The 21,830-nt window shown below is 40.6% G+C and overlaps 1 long non-coding RNA gene across 8 annotated transcripts in view; it reads right to left on the bottom strand.

Annotated features, from left to right (window-relative positions):
- Nucleotides 1-14,848, bottom strand: part of LOC114108464 (uncharacterized) — a 33,483-nt gene extending 18,635 nt beyond the window's left edge. For 2 of the 8 annotated variants that reach the window (XR_011704948.1, XR_011704942.1), the window contains exons 1-2: nucleotides 14,622-14,848; nucleotides 9,260-9,362 (exon numbers count right to left, since the gene is read on the bottom strand). This is a non-coding gene — a long non-coding RNA (uncharacterized lncRNA). Of the gene's footprint in view, nucleotides 1-9,259; nucleotides 9,363-10,925; nucleotides 11,064-14,341; nucleotides 14,457-14,621 lie in introns of those variants that run through there. The other 6 variants (XR_011704945.1, XR_011704949.1, XR_011704944.1 and 3 more) reach the window with 6 other exon arrangements.
- Nucleotides 14,849-21,830: the final 6,982 nt, after the last annotated feature.

Here is a 21,830-nt window from a genome sequence, read left to right as displayed (position 1 = left end):
TTAAGATACAAACCTAAAGAAAAGAAAAGAAAAAACAAGTTAGAGCTACAGCACAGTGGTAGAATGTGTAGTACTTAGCATGTACCATGAGGCTTTGGGTTCAATCCCAAAACTAAAAAAATGTAAAAACAAAACAAGAACAATAAAAAAACAAAAAAAGAAGAAGAAGACGACGACAACAACGTTTTGAAAGCTGGAATGCAGATATACTAGGAATAAATAACTTCACAGAAGCCAGGCATGGAATCCAAGAGACTCAGAAGCTGAGGCAGGAAGGTCACAAGTTCGAAACCAGCCTTAGCCAATGTAGCAAGACCCTATTTCAAAACAAAAAAATTAAAATGACTGGGGATGTAGTTCAGTAATAAAATGTCCTGGGTTCAATTCTCAGTTCCAAAAGGAAGAAGAAAAAACATTTAGAAAAGGCTCAGAAATTAGAGGTGCCTGATACTTCTGGAAAAGAGGATGTAGGAGGGTATAATACAGGACTGAGGTTTTTGGCTCAGTGGTAGACTGGAAGTCTACTTAAAAACAACAACAACAACATATTCCTCTATCTTCTTCCATGCTACCACTTAGAAGATTGAGAAAATTGAACAAGAGGGCCTCTGAACCAAGGGACCTGTCACAGATAAGACAGGAATGCCACAATGAAAATAGGGAGATCAAGTAAAATATCTAACTACTCAAATAGCAAGTCCTCTTCTCCCTCCCCAACTCTCTTCTCCTATGTGGCTCCAGAATCAGCAGTTGTCAGACACACTCAAACACCAGCCACCGGCCTATACTCTATAGGCAAGAATATTCTGACCAGCCTGCCAGTTTACCCTACGGGTGTGATGAGCCCAGGGCCACCTAGTTTGAGCTTTTTAGTGTCTCATTCTTAAAAATAAACAGAGAAGGGCGGGAGTTGTGGCTCAGAGGAGAGCACTCCCCTAGCATGCATGAGGCACTGGGTTTGATCCTCAGCACCACATAAATGTAAAATATATTGTGTGGGCTGGGGCTGTAGCTGAGTAGCAGAGCACTTGCCTATCATTCGTGAGGCACTGGGTTCAATCCTCAGCACCACATACAAATAAATAAAGTAAAGGTAGTCTGTTATCTACAACTACAAAAAAACATTTAAATAAAGAAAATATATTGTATCCACCTATAACTAAAACATAAATATTTTGAAAAAATAAACAGAGAGCCAAAAATTATCAGATATTTGAAGAAAATCTCTGATAGGAAGGACAGAATCAAAGCAAACAAACAACTTATGATGACGTGCAAAAATACTGATACATAAAATTCAGAGAATAAGCCCAGTGTAGTGGTGCACACCTGTAATCCCAGCAACACAGGAGGCTGAGAAAGGAGGAAGGAAAGTTCAAGACCAGCCTCAGCAACTCAGGTGAGTTTTGAGATCCTATCTCAAAAAACAAAAAGGGGCTAGGAGCCGTGTTGGAGTTGTGGCTCAGTGGCAGAGTGTTTGCCACTCAGTGGCAGAGGCTTGGGTTCGATCCTCAGCACCACATAAATAACTAAACAAAGTTACTATGTTTAGTAACTCCAATCTACAACAAAAAATATTTTTTTAAAAAAAGCCACCCTACAAAGCTGGGCAACCTGCTGAGGTTGAAGCAGGAAGATCACAAATGCAAGGCTAGCCTCAACAACTTAGTGATGCCCTATGCAACTTAGAGAGACCGTGTCTCAGAATAAAAAATAAAAAAGGGTTAGGGGTGTAGCTTAGAGGTAGAGCACAACTGGGTTCAATCCCCAGTACAAAAAAAAAAAAAAAAAAAAGGAAGGAAGGAAGGAAGGAAGGAGGGAAAAAGAAAGAAAGGAAATAAAGGGCTGGGGATGTGGCTCAAGCGGTAGCGCGCTCGCCTGGCATGCGCGGGACGCTGGGTTCGATCCTCAGCACCACATACAAATAAAATAAAGATGCTGTGTCCACCGAAAACTAAAATATAAATATTTTTTTAAAAAAAGAAAGGAAATAGAGACTTGGAAAAAAAAAAAAAGCTAAAGAAAGCTCCTAAAACTCCAATGAAAGAAAAAAGTGAAAAATTAAAAATTGGTGAGGAAAAAAATAAGAGGACCAGCCTAGGAGCTTCACCATCTGGATAAGGGTTCCCAGATAGAGAACAGAAATTATTATCAAAGAGGGAATAAACTATCAATACAAGAAATAATACAAGAAAATTTCCCAGAATAGGTAAAAATAAACTTTTAGATTGAAAAGGTCTGGGCTGGGGCTGGGGCTGGAGCTGAGTGGCAGAGCACTTGCCTAGCATGGGTGAGGCACTGGGTTCAATCCTTAGCACCACATACAAAAATAAGCAAATAAAATAAAGGCATGCTATCCAACTACAAGTACAAAAAAATAAAAAATTAAAAAGGCCCATTGAATACTAAGCATGATGAGTTTTAAAATAGCCACACTAAGCCACAATATCATTGTATTTCAATTCTAGGGACAAAAAAAAAAAAAACAAGATCCTAAGATGTCCAGAGGAAAAAAAAAAATGTTATAAAAAAAAATCGGGGCTGGGGATGTGGCTCAAGCGGTAGCTTGCTCACCTGGCATGCGTGCGGCCCAGGTTCGATCCTCAGCACCACAAACAAAGATGTTGCCAAAAACTAAAAAATAAATATTAAAAAATTCTCTCTCTCTCTCTTAAAAAAAAAAAAAAAAAAAAATCCAGGGCTGGGGTAGTAGCTCAGTGATAGAGTACTTGCCTAGCACACGTGAGGTACTGGCTTCGATCCTTAGCACCACGTAAAAATAAATAAATAAAATAAAGTTATTGTGTCTACCTACAACTAAATACAAAAAAAAAAAAAAAAAATCCAGGGTTAGAATAGCATCAAATTTCATAATACCACAAAGCAAGGGCTTATAATTTTTGAAGAACTATAACATCCAAAATAATATTTTATATTTGCCTAGCGTGCGTGCGGCCCGGGTTCGATCCTCAGCACCACATACAAACAAAGATGTTGTGTCCGCCGAAAACTAAAAAATAAATATCAAAAAATTGTCTCTCTCTCTCTCTTAAAAAAAAAAATAAAAAAGAAGAGACTTAGGGCTGAGGTTGTGGCTCAGTGGTAGAGCACTTGCCTAGCATGTGGGAGGCACTGGGTTAGATCCTCAGCACCACATAAAAATTAATAAATATATATATATATATTTTTTTTTTTTTTTAAAGAAGAGATTTATACTTCTGTCAGATTTAGGGATGGGGGCTGGGGTTGTGGCTCAGCAGTAGAGCGCGCTTGTCTAGCACGTGGCGAGGCGCTGGGTTCAATCCTCAGCACCACATAAAAATAAATAAATAAAATGAAGGTATTGTGTTCAACTACAACTAAAAAAATTATTAAAAAAAAAAGAATTTAGGGATGAATCAATGTTTGATATTCAGTAAATCAAGCAAAAAAAGAAAAGAAAGGAAGGAAGGAAGGAATGACTAATGTTACATCTAGGGGAAAACCGTGCAAGAAATTAAATGTAATCTTGGTACACATCATCATTAGGTTGACTACAAATTTTCTTTATTTTCTTCCCCCTCTTCTTTTGATAACATTTTCCTCTACTTCCTTCTAGATTCACCTGGAGATAAGAGGCTAGAGACCCGGAAACTATATTTCCCAGAATTCTGTCAGTGGGCTGTGGTTTAAGATCTGAATGATAGAAGAAAGGCAGATAGATGCCATTATTACCCTCCAATAGCAATGAATGGCCCCAGATGTTCTACAAACTGCCTGCTTTGGTGCTTAAGGTAGCTAAGATAATATAATGGTGGCCTGGGGTTGTGGCTCAGTAGTAGAGGGCTCACCTAGCATGTGTGAGACACGGGGTTTGATTCTTAGCAGCGCATATAAATATTGACAACTAAAAAATACTGAAGAAAAAAAAAGGACTGAAATAAAATGTAAGCAGATGCTTCATAAAATGTTGATCCAGACTTCACACGAAGAGAAGTGTCATGCCTCATTTCAATATATTAAAAGTCCCAACGCCCCACAGATAATCTAATAACAAAGCTATGACTTTCACTATTGAAGAGTCTCTTCTCTATCATCCTGGAAAGCTAGAAATATGCACATTTTCATTCCTTGATCACCAGTGATAGACTACTAAATCAAGAGTCTAATTTTTACGTTATGAAAACAGGACAAGCTAATCCAGTTACATAAGAAAGGTACTAAATCAAACAGGACCATCTGGGCTTTGAATGCTGTGATTTCCAAACAAAAGTCAATATACTTGCAGATAAAAATGCTTTCCTATATCCAGAGTTATAATGGTCCCAGATTTAAAAAGCTTTCATATATTCATAGTTATAATAGATGCTGGACATACGCATCATGTTAAAACATATGGCCTAGACGACAGGTATAACAGAATACTATATTCACCAGTTCATAATAAGAACATCTGTGCTCTTTTCCTAGTCCCATGAGGATTGTAAACAGGTCAATATTCCCTAGAAATAAATAAGTTTTCTGTTTCCTAAAAATAGCATAATCTAACAAACCGGCAATCCAATCATGCCCCATAATCTAAGAACTGTTACCCAATAATTCTATCTCCAAACCAGTTTCTAAGATCCTAAAGTTGTAAGACCCAATCCAGACAACTAAGTTGAATTTGCAGGACCTGAGAGAAACCAAGATTAAAAGAATAGGCTTGGGCTGGGGATGTGGCTCAAGCGGTAGCGCGCTCGCCTGGCATGCATGCGGCCCGGGTTCAATCCTCAGCACCACATACAAAGATTTGTGTCCGCCGAAAACTAAAAAATAAATATTAAAAATTCTCTCTCTCTTTAAAAAAAAAAAAAAAAAAGCAAGCTCCTTTAAAAAAAAAAAAGAATAGGCTTTATCCTGGAAAGTTATCATACAAAGCATGCTCTACTGCAGAAGCATCAGATTTTAATTCCTTTATTATACTAATGGTTTCACTATTAACACTAATAAAGAATTAAAAAAGAATTCTTTTGTAGAAAGAATCAACAGAAAAAAAATCTCTAGAGATTGTGCTCAAAATTCACTATACTATTTATCCTTTTTCTTTTTTCTAGGAGAGCCCACATTTCCTAACCTTGCCTCTTCTCTGCTTCTCATTCCTTAAGCACTAGCCATGCTCAAACTTCTTTCAATTTCTCAAAATATCCACATTCCTTCCCCGCTCAGGACCTTCACATAAACTATTCCCTCCATCTAGAATTGTCTTTTGTCCTACACTTATCCTTCGGTTTCAGCTCAAAAGTCAATTGCTGGGCTGAGGTTGTAGCTCAATGGTAGAGCGCTTATTTAGCATGTGTGAGGCATTGGGTTAGATTCTCAGCACCACATATAAATAAGTAAATAAATAGATGTACACTGACAACTAAAAAATATTTTAAAAACAAACAAAAAACAGTCAATTGCTCAAAGATCTTCCCTGACAGCCCTTCCATCTAGTCAACCTGGGCTGGGATTCCTGTTAACTATCTGCAGTTTTCTCCCTGCTATATCTTCAGCACCTAGCACAGTCCTTGGCACATAGGAGCTCAACAATTCCTGTTAAACAAATGAATAAGAAATATCAAAAAAAGAAAAAAAGGGTAAATGCCTATAATCCCAGTTACTCAGGAGGCTGAGGCAGGAAGACAGCAAGTTTGAGGTCAGCCTCAGTAACTCAGCTAAACTCTATCCCAAATTTTTTAAAAAATTAAAAGGCTGGGAAGGGGCTGGGATTGTGGCTCAGTGGTAGAGTGCTTGCCTAGCATGTATGAGGCACTGGGTTTGATTCTCAGCACTGCATATAAATAAATAAAGGTCCACTAACAACTAAAAGAAAAAAAATTATCTTTAAAAAAATAAAGATAAAAAAAAGGGCTGGATGCTCAGCAGTAGAGCATCCCTGAGTTCAATCCCTAGTTCCAAAACAGGAAGAAAGAAACATTAAAAAAAAAAAAAAAAATCAGCTTGAACAATTCTATTCCTCCACCACTCCCATAGTAGGAATTGAAATAGGAATTGAAAACCAGGGTGCTTTACCACTGAGTTACATCTCCAGCCCTTTTTATTTATTTTGAGACAGGTCCACACTACGTTGCTGAGGCTGGCCTCAAATTTTTGATCTTCTTGCCTCAGTCTCTCAAGTTACAGGGATTATGCATGAGCCACCACATCTGACTGAGAAATTCTACTTCTAAGACTTTACCCTTAGAGATATACTCACATACACATAGGTTATTCACTGGAGCATAGTTTATAATAGCAATAGACTGGAAACAATTAGAAGATTATCAGTTCAGGGAAGGTATCAAACTCTTTTTGTTGATAAAGATAATGGCCAAACTAAATTCAAAAACAAAAGAGCCTGGCATGGTGGCTTATGAGGATAATCCCAGTAACTCAGGAGTCTGAGAGTAGGAGGACTGCAAGTTTGAGGCCAGTCTCAGCAACTTAATGAGGCCCTAACAAACTAACAATACTCTATCTCAAAATAAATAAAAGAAGTAAGAGATACGGCTCAGTGTTTAAGCGCTCCTGGGTTCCCTGGTACCAGAACAAAAACAAAAAAGATGCAGATAGTATCAACAGTGTGCTACACTTGGTCTTTTTTTTTTTTTTTCAAGCAAGAAATATATACATTTGCTTTATACATGGATGGTATCTCTAGAAAGGATTTTAAGAACATAGTATCAGTTGCATCCAGGACATGAATTGGACTGATGAGAAGGGTAGAATGTATATCTGAGTGTATATCTTTTACCTTTTGAATTCTATGCTATTTGAAAAATAAAATCTGAGCTGCAGTTGTAGCTCAGCACGTGTGAGGCACTGGGTTCAATCCTCAGCACCACCAAAATAAATAAATAAAGTTTTTCTTAAAAAGGGCTGGGCACGGTGGCACATGCCTGTAATCCCAGCGACTCGGGAGGCTGAGACAGGAGGATCCCAAGTTCAAAGCCAGCCTCAGCAACAGCAAGGCGCTTAACAACTCATATGGCTCAGGTTGAGTCCCCCGAGTTCAATCCCCGGTACCAAAAAAAAAAAAAGGGGGGGGCTGGGAATGTGGTTCAGTGATAAAGCACCCCTCGGTTCCATTCCAAGTACCCATCAATTAATCAATCAATAAAATTAAATAAATAATTTCTAAAAATAGTCATGTCCTTATTTCTGAGAGACAGAAACAGTTTAAATACCCCATACCTGAATCTTAGATGACAAAACACCTTACCTGCCTGATGAGCACTGGGAGGGCAGAAATGGAAACAGAAAAAACTCACTTATCCACAAATCTCAGACATATTACCTCATACTAGATTGTACCACTTTATTTTTTATTTTATTTTATTTTTTTAAGAGAGAGTGAGAGAGATAGACGTAGAGAGAGAGAGAATTTTTTAATATTTATTTTTTAGTATTTGGCGGACACAATATCTTTGTTTGTATGTGGTGCTGAGGATCGAACCCAGGCCGCATGCATGCCAGGCGAGCGCACTACCGCTTGAGCCACATCCCCAGCCCCTAGATTGTACCACTTTAAATTCCATTTTTCAACAACCAAGTGTCCCAATTCTGAATACATATGGGGAATGTTTTCACAGTCAGAAGAGATTATTAGTAGGTTTGTTTTTTTTTTAAAAAAGGAAGGTTGGGATTGTGGCTCAGTAGTAGAGCGCTCGCCTAGCACGTGTGAGGCCCTAGGTTCAATCCTCAGCACCACATAAAAAATAAATAAGTAGGGCTGGAGTTGTGGCTCGGTAGTAGAGCACTTGCCTAGAATGTGTGAGGCCATGGATTCAATTCTCAGCAACACAAATAAATAAATGAATAAAATAAAGGTCCATCAGCATCTAAAAATATTTTTTTTAAAAGAGTATTTTAATAAATAAGTAAATAAATAAATAAGAGCTGGAGTTGTGGCTCAGTGGTAGAACACTTGCTTAGCATGTATGTGAGGCACTGGGTTTGATTCTCAGCACTGCATTTAAATAAATGAATAAAAGTCTGTCAACATCTTAATAAATAAATAAATAAAATAAAGGTATTGTGTCCAACTACAACTAAAAAATAAATTTTTTTTTAAAACAAAAGATTATTGGATTCAGTGTTTTCATAAGCATAGAAAGTAGGTCAGTGAATTAATACTGAAGAAATATAAATACTGACTAAAAACAAATTATTTGCACTGAGGGACTTCAAAATCCAAATGAAGTTTATTTGAATCCACCAAGTTTAAGAAACTAAAATAGTTCTAAAACTTAATCATAAGAATTTGTACATGTAAGTACACTATATTACTTACATATACATATCTACCAAACTTTAAGAGACTTTTCAGGAAAGAAAGATTTGAGACATTAAACATAACTTCAATATTTGCTACCACAAGCAAAGCCCTGAACCATATCAAAATCTCTGAATTTGAACCTGCATATTAGAAACAGAATATTATGGACTAATGATGGCAGGAAAAAACTGATTCCAAAGTTAATAAGAAGATTTATTTGGGGGTTATCTGCAACGTAGGGCCACTCATACATTACAAGAAAAGATCTTCAAAGTCTATCCCAAACCAGGCATGGTGGTGCACGCCTGTAATCCCAGTGGCTTAGAAGGCTGAGGCAAGAGAATTGTGAGTTCAAAGCCAGCTTCAGCAATGGCAAGGCACTAAGCAACTCAGTGAGACCCTATCTCTAAATAAAATACAAAACAGGGCTAGGGATGTAGTTCAGTGGTCAAGTGCCTGAGTTCAATCCCCAGTACCAAAAAAAATCTATCCCAAGATTTAGCAGAAACAAAGTAGTCTTCAGCTAATTATTCCCTGAAAAACAAAAGGGTATTTACAAAGTAGAGACAGTCATTCTAAATTATATTAAGTGTAGGAGCCAATTCCTGGTTCTTCCATTTGATAACTTATATGCCTCCATGGATTCTTTCTGTATTCTAAGTCAAAAATCTTGAGAGGTTTAAAAGTGACACAGACATTAAAGAACCTACCACAGTTTTTTCCTCTATTAACATCATAATGTTGTGTTTAGCATTTTTCCCCTCCCTTCTTTCTTTGCCATACTGGGGTTCATACTCAGGGCCTTTTACATGCTAGGAAAGCACTCTATCACTGAGTTACATCCCCAGCCCTTTTTATTTTAAGACAGGATCTTACTAAATTGCCCAGGCTGGCCTCAAACTTGCAATCCTCCTGCCTCAGCCTCCAGATTAGCTGGAATTTCAGGCATGCACTACCATGCCCAGCAATTTAATATACCTTCTTAAATTATATACAGAAAGGCTCATTGGTGGCTGGAGTTGTAGCTCAATGGTAGAGCACTTGCCTCACATTCACAAAGTCTTGGGTTCATTCCTCAGAACTGCAAAAAAAAAAAAAAAAGAAAGAAAGAAATGTTCATAAGCTTAGCTTATAAGGTTCCTTTGGCTCAAAGGCTTGGGATTTGGGGCAGAGATTGGAAATACTACCTTTCTTCCTCAATGCCCTAGACTTGCAAAGCTAGGCAAAAGCAATGATTCTGCATTTAACCACTAGATGAATAAGAACCAGATTTGAATTTAGAAAACAAATAATAAATGATTGCAAGAACATTCAGTAAAGACTGCTGCCTCTCTTTCCTTGCAGAACAGCTCTCAGGATCTGCCAATGAACCTCATTTTGACATGGAACGCCCCATCCACTCTAATCCAGGCTCAAGAGACAGTCAGTCAACCGGAACTCTGCCAACTTCTGCTTGGGAGCTGTGTGAAGAACAGTAGCAACAAGAGCCTACTTTGACAAGGAGATCAACAATCACACTCAAGAAGAAAAGAAGTTATTTGGCAAAGGGATGCATGTTGCCAAAATGTTAGTCACAGCTTCAAAGTCCTGGTTTGTGTATCTGCAACTATTCTTTGCTTTGACAGAGTCCATTCTCTGGTGCAGGAAACCCAAGTCAGCTTCTGTCACCCTCCCCATTTGAAGCAGTCAAGAATCCTTTCAATTTGGTGATATCAAACTGTGACACAGACAAGATATCCACCAGAAACTAAAAAGGAGGGGGGGGGGGGAATGTGAAATCTGCCATTTTCCACTTAGTAATAGCTCAAGCAGAGCAACAAGAAAATGTAGAACAGGAAAAATTGAAAAACATTATATTAAGGAAGCAAGCTATACCAAAAGCCTCCCCAGGAGCTCTGAGCCTCTATAAGTTATCTCAGAAATCTCTTAAAAATTAACCAAGGGGGGGCGCTGGGCTGTGGCTCAGCGGTAGAACGCTGGCCTGGCAAGTACGAGGCCCTGGATTCAATCCTCAGCACCACATATAAATAAATAAGTAAAAAGAAAGGTATTGTGTCCAACTACAACTAAAAAATAAATATTAAAGAGGGAAAAAAAATGAACCAAGAGGGCTAGAGTTATGGCTCAGTGGTAGAGTGCTTGCCTAGCATGTTAAGGCACCACATAAAAATAAACAAATAAAATAAAGGTATTGCATCCACCTACAACTGAAAACTATTTAAAAAAAAAAGAAGAAGAAGAAGAAGAACCAAGATAGCCAGGCATGGTGGCTAACACCTGTAATCCCAGCAGCTCAGGAGGCTGAGGCAGGAGGATCATGAGTACAAAGCCAGCCTCAGCCAGACTTTTTAGTGAGGCACTAAGCAACTCAGTGAGATCCTGTCTGTAAATACAATACAAAATAGGATTGGGGGGCGCGCTGGGGTTATAGCTCAGCAGTAGAGTGTCTGCCTCGCACATGTGATGCACTGAATTCGAATCTCAGCACCACATAAAAATAAATAAAGATATTGTGTCCATCTTTTAAAAAATCTTTTAAAAAAAAGGGCTGGGGATGTGGCTCAGTGGTACAGTGCCCTTGGGTTTAATCCCCAGTACCAAAGCAACCACCACAACAACAAATGAACCAAGATGCAGCACACACCTTAATCCCAGCAACTCCAGAGGCTGAGGCAGAAGTTCAAGGCCTCAGCAACTTAGTGAGGTCCTGTCTCAAAATAAAAATAAAAAGGGCTGGGGATGCAGCTTGGTGGTAGAGTGTCCCTGGGCTCAATCCCCAGTACTGCAAAAAAAAAAAAAAAAAAAAAAACTTGAAGGGCTCAGAGGCAGCACACTTGTCTAGTATGCACGACACTGGGTTCAGTCTCCAGGATCCTTTAAAGAAAAAAAAAAAAGTCACACTGTAGGTTGAAAAATCTGGATATTACACAGGTTTTTACCCCCATATAAGTACATATATACCACAGCCTGCAGCTCTTCCTGGAGTGGGTGTGAAGGCTATAGTTTACTCAAACAGCCTGACCCAACAGCCTGTTGAATTTCAGAACTACTTCAGCAGTAGGAAAATAGAACCAAGTACACCAGAGCCAACCAGAAAGCAGAAGAAATCAAGAAAAACATTCTATAATTTTCTCTTCAACACAAGACTCCTCTCTTCCCTTCTTGAAAGCCATCAGTAAAACCTGAAAACCCCATTGTTCTCAATATCTTCCAGTCTCCCCTGCATTTCACCTTTGTGCTGACATCACACAGCTAATCAGTACTAACTAGGGTAAACACCATTCTGATATTAAGTGGGAGATAGAATTAAAAAATGCCCTCTCTTTAGCAAATCCACCTCGAACCTCAGAAATGCCAAGACTTTCAGGAATACTTCTAGATTAAATAAGTTTACCTATGTGCAAAGTGTAGAGAGAATCACGCCTACAGAAGTTAAAAAAGCCAGATGCGGTGGCACATGCCTACAATCCCAGCGACTCAGGACGATTGCAAGTTCAAAGCCAGCCTGAGGTGCTAAGCAACTCAGTGAGACCCTGTCTCTAAATAAAATACAAAATAGGCCTGGGAATGTGGCTCAGTGGTTGAGTGCCTCTGAGTTCCATCTCTAGTACCACCCCCCAAAAAAAAAGTTGAAACAGGATTTTGAAGAATTAACAATGAAGCAGAAATATAGCTCAGTGGTAGAGTGGTCTAGTTGGAAAGAGGCCCTGGGTTCAATACCTAGCACTACCAAAAAAAAAAAAAAAAAAAAAAATTAGCAAAAACAAACAACAACAACAAAAAAACAGTAAAGCAGCTAAAACTGTCCACAGCACACTCATCCCTACCAACTGACAACAAGGCCATAGATAGTGACTGGATTAAAGCATAAGGCTCAATTGTCCAAAATATTATTTTTCAGTGAATTCTCAAAGAGCTCATGGAGGGTCTGAGGTTGTGGCTCAGTGGCAGAGCGCTTGACTCACACGTGTGAGGCACTGGGTTTGATCCTCAGCACCACATAAAATAAATAAATAAACGTATTATGTTCATCTACTACTAAAAAAATAAAGAAAAAAAGAGCTCATGGAAAAACCCAGTTTCTGTCAAGAATAAAATACTACATTCTCCTAGTCTCCATCAGCTGACCTCATTCATTCCCAACTCTAATTTCCTTATCTTCATTTTGATGGTAGCCAATAAAATGTAACACAATAATTAGAAATTTTCAACTATAAAAGTTTCACACTGGGGCTGCGGTTGTGGCACAGCATTTGCCTAGCATGTGTGAAGCCCTGGGTTCAATCCTCAGCGCCACATAAAAATAAATAAATAAAAAGAAAGGTATTATGTCTATTTACAACTAAAAAACATACATATATTTAATTTTTTTTAAAAGAATAGTTAAAAGCTAGATGCAGTAGTGCACACCTATAATCCTAGTAACACAGGAGGCTGAGGCAGGAGAATGGCAAGTTGAAGGCCAGCCAGGAGAATGGCAAGTTCAAGGCCAGCCTGTCTCAAAATAAAAAATAAAAATAAAAAGGGCTGAGGGCTGAGGCTATAGCTCAGTGGCAGAGCACTTGCCTAGCATCTGTGAGGCACTGGGTTCGATCCTCAGCACCACATAAAAATAAACAAATAAAGGTATTCCGTCCATCTACAACGACAAAAAAAATTTTTTTAAATAAATAAATAAAAAGGGCTGAGATGTAGCTCACTAGTAGGGCACTCCTGGGTTCAAATCTCCAGTACAGGGCTGGGGTTGTGGCCCAGCGGTATAGCGCTCACCTAGCATGTGCAAGGCCCTGGGTTCGATCCTCAGCACCACATAAAACAAATAAGTAAATAAATAAATAATCAAGGTATTGCATCCAACTATGACTAAAAAAATATTAAAAAAAAAAAAATCTCCAGTACCATGCACACAAAAGGACTGGGGATGTAGCTCATCTTATACACCCAAGGCCCTGAAATCAATCCCCACTACTACGGGGGGGGGATATAATTTAAAAACTGAACATGCATCAAATCTAAACCAACTCTTTCCTGGCAATACACACACACACACACACACACACACACAAACACACATATTTACACACAGATATACATTTTATATAATAATGTATATATATGTGTGTGTGCATATATATACACTATTATACACACACGCGACCAAGAGGAAGAGACTGAGAAAAATGTCTTTCAAATAGCAATATCTCAATCTTGTTTCCAGAGCACTTGTTTGCAACCACTTCAACATCTCACTTGTTTAACACAGTCTTTTAGAGAACAGGATGAGGATTTTAATTCCTGATAAAGAATGAGAGAAGATTTCATAAATGGTTTCTAACTGGCCTTGAAGGATGAGTAGAATTTTATCAAAGGATGCAAAAGTAAATTCCTCCTATACTACAAAGGGGGGAAAAATGAAGAGTTTAATGATTTGCCTCAAAGTTAATGAGTAAAGCCAGAGGTGTGCTAGAACAGTTTTTACTCTCTAAGCTCTTTTCTGGTACATAAAAGGAGAAGAGTAGCCGGAAACATTCAATAAGTCATTTGGAAACCAAAACTTAAGTCAAAAATAACAGCATAAAAAAAAAAGAAAGAAAGAAAAGGAGATGGGCCCTGGAAGAGCCCAAAACAGTATTTTTCAAGTCCCTTTAAAAATATGAATTCCAGTACACCAGCTTCTTCCAACTCCTCACTACAATGTCATCTTTTCAGAATTTTCCTTCCTGATCAGCAACTCAATCACACACAACGCCCACATCTAGCACTCCAACAGGAACCCCTCAACTCCAGGTGCACCAAAACGTATCTCAACATTTCTCAATCCAACCTTTAACTCCATTCTGACTGCCTCTCAACTAACGCTCGTAAGATTCTATCTAATGTAAGCAGTTTCCTGAGCCATCCTCCCAACCATGACTTTTTATCTAAATCAATTCTCAAAATGTCACACGGGCCTCCTCACCCAGAGCATCCTACTAATTACCTGTTCCCAACAGGTACTCCCTTCCCATCTCCCCTTTTGCGCACGGTTACCTCGTTCTTCACCGCGAGTTTCCGTCTTACCTCAACCAACCCTTCAAGATGCTGTATTTCCTGTCTCTCAAAAAGCACTTCGCCCATCTTCGCAGTCCTCGCCCGCCCAGTACCAATTCCTGACCACTCCTCCTTAGATGACCCACGCCCCCACTCTAGCTTCTCCAGACCCAACCCCCATTTCCCCAAATCCCGCCCCAGAGCCCCTCTCTCCCCCTCAGGCCCCTCCTCCGGTGCCCCCACTCTCCTCAAGCCCCGCCCAAAGCCCCCCTCTCCCGGTCCTCCCTCCCAACTCAGGTCCGCAGGTCACCTCAGGGACGGACTCAGCCCTCTCAGCCTCTTTCCGACCTGGATGCAGCTGCTCCGGGAGCGAATCCTCCGCCACCTCTGCTCTGGTTTCGTCTTGTCTCACTCGCCCCCCCAGCAAGCTCTCTTTCTCGCCGCCGCCGCCCCTTTTGCCAACCCGGAAATGGATGTGCTCCCACCGTCCCCAGCGTCCGCGAACAAAATGGAGGCGGGGGAAAAAGGAGGAGGGAGCGGGGAGCAAAGAGACGCTAAACGCATGCGCCTCTGGAAAACCTGCCCCCTGCCTGGCGCACGTAAAGACGGAAGTGGCTGGATCGGTCGCCATCTCGAGAAGGTCGCAAGAACTCCACTTAGCAGCTAAAACCGGGATTTGCATCTTTGACTACAATTGAAACTACCTGGAGAGCTTCAGCTAGCTACTGATGTCAGGGTTGTAGTCCTAGAGATTCTGATTTAATTGATCGAGTGCAGCCTAGTATCGGGACTTTTAATGCGCGTGATTCTAACATGTCACCGAGGTGGAGAACCACTCAGCTATCGTGTTTCTTGAATATACTTCTTTTTCATCTTTAGTCCACTAGGCGCGCTCGCACACACACCCTCCCCGTAAGTGTCCTTCCCTAATCTCGAGTTAACTAAGAGAACGCCTCAACTAACCTTGCAAGGGCCCAATAGGCAAGCTCTGGTTGTCATGGCAACAGAGAAGCAGGCCCCTGCTAACAAGTCATCCTTTACATCAACTGAGCCACCAAATCCAAACGGTATCTTTCGTGGGCCAAGGGTTTCCCATTTTCAGTGATGAGAGATGGTGCTGCGAAATCCTTCAGCTGCTTGGCTCAGAGACAGAAATACTTTGCCCTTCCTGGCGCAATTGCTAACTCCTTGGCAACTGATTGAGGATTTCTCCCAAGTCCACCCACAAAAGCACTTTGTCACTGCAGCCCATCCCACTGATTTATATCCTCAAACTGCTCTTTGGGTCAGTTCCATTCCCAGCGCTGAATCTGAAGTAAGAGACAGGATTGGGACTTAGTCCCCACAACTTAAAAGGCTTCGGCGACCCTGTCTGTAAAATTGATGCATATGCCTGTCCCTTCTGTCTCTTAGTGTTGTTGGAAGGCACAAATCAGGTAATGAATGGGACAACACGTGATAAGCCATAATTGTTATTATTTTTGTTTTCCTTCTCTGTTCCACCATGAGTAGTGCTGGACCCCACCCACTAGTCAAGTCAGTGTCTCATTATGTATCAGATGTGGGCCAGGCACCAGGAGATTGATAACAGAGATGACTAAGAGCCTCTGTCCTCAGGAACTCACCGTGTTGGTGGGCAGACTGGCATGTAAACAGCTAGCTGAGGTACAAGTCAGCATGTGATTAGTGCCATGGGGACATCAGACAAGGGAGTGATTAATTCCTGATAAAGAATGAGAGAAGATTTCATAAATGGTTTTTAACTGGCCTTGAAGGATGAGTAGGATTTTATTAATAATCAGAGAAGCAAGGAACACATTCCAGACATAGAGATCAACAGATGCAAAAGTAAAGATGTCCAGGTATGTACTTCTGCATGCTTGAAGGTGAGGTAATGCGGGAGTGGATCCTAACTCTTGCTAGAGCCTCCCAGATCTTCATCTTCATGTCCTACCTGTACCCTCCTCAATCACTTTTATGTTGTGTGGTCCTGCAGGCAGCCCTGACCTCAGAGCCTTTGTACTATCTATCCTCTTTAATTTTTCAGGCCTTAGCTCAAATGCCCCTCTACAGAAGGCATTCCCTGCCCACTGTAGCTAATGTAAGCCCTTGTGCTCTGTAACATCACTCTGTGATAAGGGCAGCCACCGTGGTGAAAACAGGGACACATCACTTGTGGAGATAGCAATAGACTTCATGAAGAAAGAGCTAAGTAAGGCTGTTACCCATTTTCTGAGTGAGATCTGACGGATGGATAGGAATTAGACAGGGTTTCAAACAAGGGAGGATTCCAGGGAGAGTATATGCAAAACAGGAAGAATCATGGCATTTTCCAAGAAAAGTATTTTGATGTGATGAGAGCTAGAACTTAAGGAAGAGACAAGAAATTGGGTCAAAGGCATAATCATGGGGCCTGTGACTTTGTGGGTGTGTATGTGTGAGGGGAGGAGGGTGTGAGTGTGTGTCTGTGTGGTAGTAGGAATTGAAACTAGGAGTACTCTACCACCATGCTACATCCCCAGCCCTTTTTGTTTTTCTTTTCTTTTTTTATTTTGTTTTAAGACAGGGTCTCACTCAGTTGCTTAGGGCCACACTTAAGTTGCTAAGGCTGACCTTGAAGTTGTGATCTTCCTGCCTCAGCCTCCTAAATTGCTAGGATTACAGGCATGTCCCCAATGCCTGGCAAGGTCTGACATTAACACCATGTGCCAGGTACTATTATAACTTCACATATCATAACTCACTTAATCCTCACAATAACTTTCTGAGGTACATAATACCACCCGCATTTTGCAGATGAAGAAACCAAGGAAACCAAGACTCAACAATGTTAACCACCTTTTCTTCTTTATTTTTTTTTTCTTTTCTTTTTTTTTTTTTGGTACAGGGATTAAACTCAGATGCACTCAGCCACTGAGCCACCCAGCCTTATTTTGTATTTTATTTAGAGACAGGGTCTCACTGAGTTGCTTAGTGCCTTGCTAAGTTGCTGAGGCTGGCTTTGACTCGCAATCCTCCTGCTTCAGCCTCCTGAGCCGCTGGGATTACAGGTGTGAACAACTGAGGATGTTAACCATCTTTTCTGAGGTGTGTGGGGGTGAGGGATGAAGAGGCATGGGTATGGGATTGAACCCAGGGTCTTATACATGCTGAGCACAAGCATTACCACTGACCTACACCCCAATGCCAAAAGGTTAACCATTGTGCTCCAAGTCACATGCCTTCAAAATAGCAGAAATTCTCCAGATTTTGAACTCTAATGATCACATCAGTAAATCTGTCCCCTCCTAGTGTCCTCTTTTTATCTTTTTTTTTTTTTTTTTTTTGACAGAGTCTCACTATGTTGTTCAGGCTGGTCTCAAACTCATGGAAGTAGCTGGGACTACAGGTACACTGCTACACCTGGCTTCAATGCATCTTTTTAAAAACAAATATTTAACTCTACTACCCTGAAGTGAAATTAACAAGCAATATAAATTACCTGGATACACAATTTAAAAAGCAGATCAATATAATTTTCTGGCTATTAAAGAAAAATAAAGACAAGAAGAAGGCATTTCAATATGCAAATACTTGGGCACTATTCTACACTGGAAGTTAGAGGAAAATAGGAAACTCTACCCCCAGCCCTAGAATCACTAAGAATGTGATAGGGAAAAATATAGACTGACCGAGGAGAGTTGAATTAGGCAGAATTGCCATTGGTCTGACTTTCCAAAATGGTGAACAACTCTTGATAAAGTTCAGAACAATACAAAACAATTTACATAGTGGTTGCATTACTGGAAAAGACAGGTCATATTAAATATGTGCAAAAATATTGCATATTTGTGCTTTCCTTTTCAAGCTAAGAACCTAAAAGACCTAAAAACAACTAAAATCCTGGATAAAACTTTTTTTTTTTAATCTTAAATGCTGCTGGGCATGGTGGTGCATGCCTGTAATCCCAGTGGCTTGGGAGGCTGAGGCAAGAGGATCACTAGTTCAAAGCCAGCCTTAGCAATTTAGTAAGGCCCTAAACAACTCAGTGAGACCCTGTCTCTAAATAAGATACAAAAAAAGGGCTGGGGATGTGGCTCAGTGATTAAGCGCCTCTGAATTCAATCCACAGTACCAAAAATATCTTAAATGCTGGGGCTCGGGTTGTGGCTCAGTGTAAAATGCTTGCCTGGCATCTGGGAGAGGCCGTGGGTTTGATCTTCAGCACTACATATTAATTAATTAATTAATTAATTAATTAATTAAAGGTCCATGGACAACTAAAATATATTTAAAAAAAAATCTCAGAGGGCTGGGGCTATGGCTCAGCGGTAGCGCACTTGGCTGTCATGTGTGAGGCACTGAGTTTGATTCTCAGCACCACTATAAATAAATAAAATAAAGATCTATCAACAACTAAAAAAATGTTTAAAAAAAAAAATCTCAGGCTGGGGTTGTGGCTCAGTGGCAGAGCGCTTGCCTAGCATGTGTGAGACATTGGGTTTGATTTTCAGTGCCACATTAAAAAATAAATAAAATAAAATAAAGGTATTTGTCCATCTGTAACTAAAAATATTTTTTAATATTTATTTAGTTGTAGATGAACACACAGTATCTTTATTTATTTTTATGTGGTGCTGAGGATTGAACCCAGTGCCTCACACATGTGAGGCAAGTACTTTACCACCAAGCTACAGCCTCAGCCCCTAAAAATATTTTTTAAATATCTCAAATGCTGGGCTGGGATTGTGGCTCAGCAGTGGAGCGCTTGGCTAGCACGGGCGGGACCCGGGTTCCATCCTCAGCACCACATAAAAATAAAGGCATTGTGTTGTGTCCATCTATACCTAAAAAATAAATATTTTAAAAAATATATCTCAAATGCTGAGCCAGGCATGGTGGTGCACACCTGCAATCCCAGCAGCTAGGGAGGCGGAGGCAGGAGGATTACAAATTCAAAGCCAGCCTCAGCAATTTAGCCAGGTGCTAAGCAACTCAGTGAGACCTTGAGACCCTGTCTCTAACAAAATACAAAATAGGGCTAGGGATGTGGCTCAGTGCTCAACTGTCCCTGAGTTCAATCCCTGGTACCCCCCCCCCACCAAAAAAAATTAAAAATAAAAATCTCAAATGCTTTGATGCACTGCTTAGAAAAGTAAGGAATTTTCAGGGCAAAACACAGTAAGTGAAGGCGGGGACACAGAGAGATGTAAGTGGAACACTGAAGCAGACTTTTGTTCTGAAGGTGCTTGCCTAACTAGGTGAATTTGAGATTTTTGTGAATGTCTCATGGGAAAAGGGAACACCCCAGAACAACCTCAATAAGAGGAATTTAGCAGGAGTTTCTCCTTCCATAAAGGTGGGATTCAAAGGACTACATTCTCATGATAAGAGTAATCCAGAAATCCAGAAATAAACTTGTCCCCTTCTCCCTTGAGTGTACGGTTAATGGAGATAGATCCTGGGATCAGCTAATTACAAAGACGTTTTTCACATAGTACATCCAGCAGGTCATCCAAAAGTCTTGTGAAACGCAAGAGAATTCTTGGTTATAAGGAATCACCCCTTGAATTGCAACACTCTAGAATTCCTGACCAAATTCCAGTAGCATGTCTTTTTAATTGAGAAAGACAAAAACTCAAATTTCCAAAATGTCCCCATGTAAACCATTGGCCCATTCTATACTGTCAAGTTGACAGGGACCAATTTCTGAAAGACTTTAATAGATTTTACCTCAAGGGCAGGAGGGAAAACATTGAAAACTATAAGCAGAGAAGTGCCATGACCATTTTGTACTCTAAAAAAATCCCTCTGACTGCATGAAGAATGGATTAGATGGAGCCAACATGGAGGAAGGAATGCTGGGTGTGAGGCAGCTGTGGAAGTCCAAAGGAGAGATGACAGTAATCTGTACTGACAAGGGGCACTAGGTTTTAGAGGCAGAGCTGCCTATCGGCTGAGCTGGAGGAAACTTAGTTCTTTCCACTATTTAGTTTTCTCTTGCTGAGGTGAGACCTTGGGCAAGTTATTCCAATCTCTGCCAGCCTTAGGGTCCTCATCCACAAAATGAAGATAATACTAAACGGAATGTGTCCCAAGTATGTACACACATGGACAGTTTGCAGTTTTCTTAGCCATGATCAAGAGGTTATTAGCAGTAGAGATGGAGAGTTCTAGAGATATTTAAGAAATGGAATGTAGGGACTGAAGAGAGGGAGCTATCAGAGATGATGGCTAAGCTTCTGGCTCGAACTCCTATGTGGTGGTGAGGCTAACAGTTGGCTGGAGAGAACTGAAAGGAAGAGGGTTTGGGGTGGTCAAGGATCCTGAGCAGCCTGTGGGACGCCCAAGAAGAGATGTTTAGTAGACCAGTGGATATTTGGTTCTGTCACTGAAAAGAGCGATAGCAATTTGGGACTCAGAAACTAGTAGGTGGTCTCCAAAGGTGGCTTTCAGGGGCTGGGGTTGTAGCTCAGTGGTAAAGCACTTAACCTAGCACATGTGAAGTGCTGGGTTCGATCCTCAGCACCACATAAAAATAAGTAAATAAATAAATAAATAAAGGTCTCACTTTTTATTTAAAAAGTGGCTTTCAGTGAAGCAGGATTCCAGGTACTCTTTGACTTTGAGCTGACTAGAGACTCTCTTAAGCCAGTGAGATGGAGCAAAAGCGAGACCATCCTATGTCCGGAACTAAGCCTAAGGAAGACCTGGCAGCTTCCACTGTTGTGCTCTCAGGACCTCTAAGATCCCTTATGAGAAATCTGGAAGAAGAGACCTTGGCATGGAGAAAGAGAAAGGTCCAGCCATCCCAGCAACCCAGCTCTTCCTACCAGGGTGAGAGACATGGGAGCCAGCCATCCTAGACAATCTAGCTCCACACAGCTTCTAACAGTGCCATGTGAGAGACCTAAAGCAAGACTAGCAGAATCATCCCCTGAGCCAAGTCCCAGGTCTAAGCCAAGACTACAGGTCCCAGCAATTCCAGGAGGCTGAGGCAAGAGGATTGCAAGTTTGAGGCCAGTTCATCAACTGTAGAGAGGCCCTAAGAAAGTTAGTGAGACCTGTCTCAAAATAAAAAATAAAAAGGACTGGGGATATAGCTCAGTTGTAAAGTGCCTCTGGGTTCAATCCCCAGTACAGAGAGAGAGAGAAAAGAACCATTCAGCTAAGCCCTCATGAGAAGTTATAAAATGGTTGTTGTCCGTTAGCCACTCAGTTTGGAATAGTTTGTTATGTATCAAGAGCTCCCCAAACAGAAATATAATAATAAAATCTCGGCTCAGAATTATAGAGAAAAGAGGAGAGGGCTTAAGTGACCACCAAGGAACTATACCTATAAGGAGCAGGCTGAGGCACACATATAACCCCAGCAACTCTGGTGGCTGAGACAGGAGGATCATAAGTTTGAGGTCAGCCTCAGCAACTTAGCCAAGACCCTGTTTCAAAATAAAAATTTAAAAAGCTGGGGAAGGGGCTGGGGATGTGGCTCAAGCGGTAGCGCGCTCGCCTGGCATGTGTGTGGCCCAGGTTCGATCCT

This window comes from Marmota flaviventris, chromosome 17 (assembly GCF_047511675.1).
Source record: "Marmota flaviventris isolate mMarFla1 chromosome 17, mMarFla1.hap1, whole genome shotgun sequence".
Classification (NCBI taxonomy): domain Eukaryota; kingdom Metazoa; phylum Chordata; class Mammalia; order Rodentia; family Sciuridae; genus Marmota; species Marmota flaviventris.
This window is presented reverse-complemented; position numbering and strand designations above follow the sequence as displayed.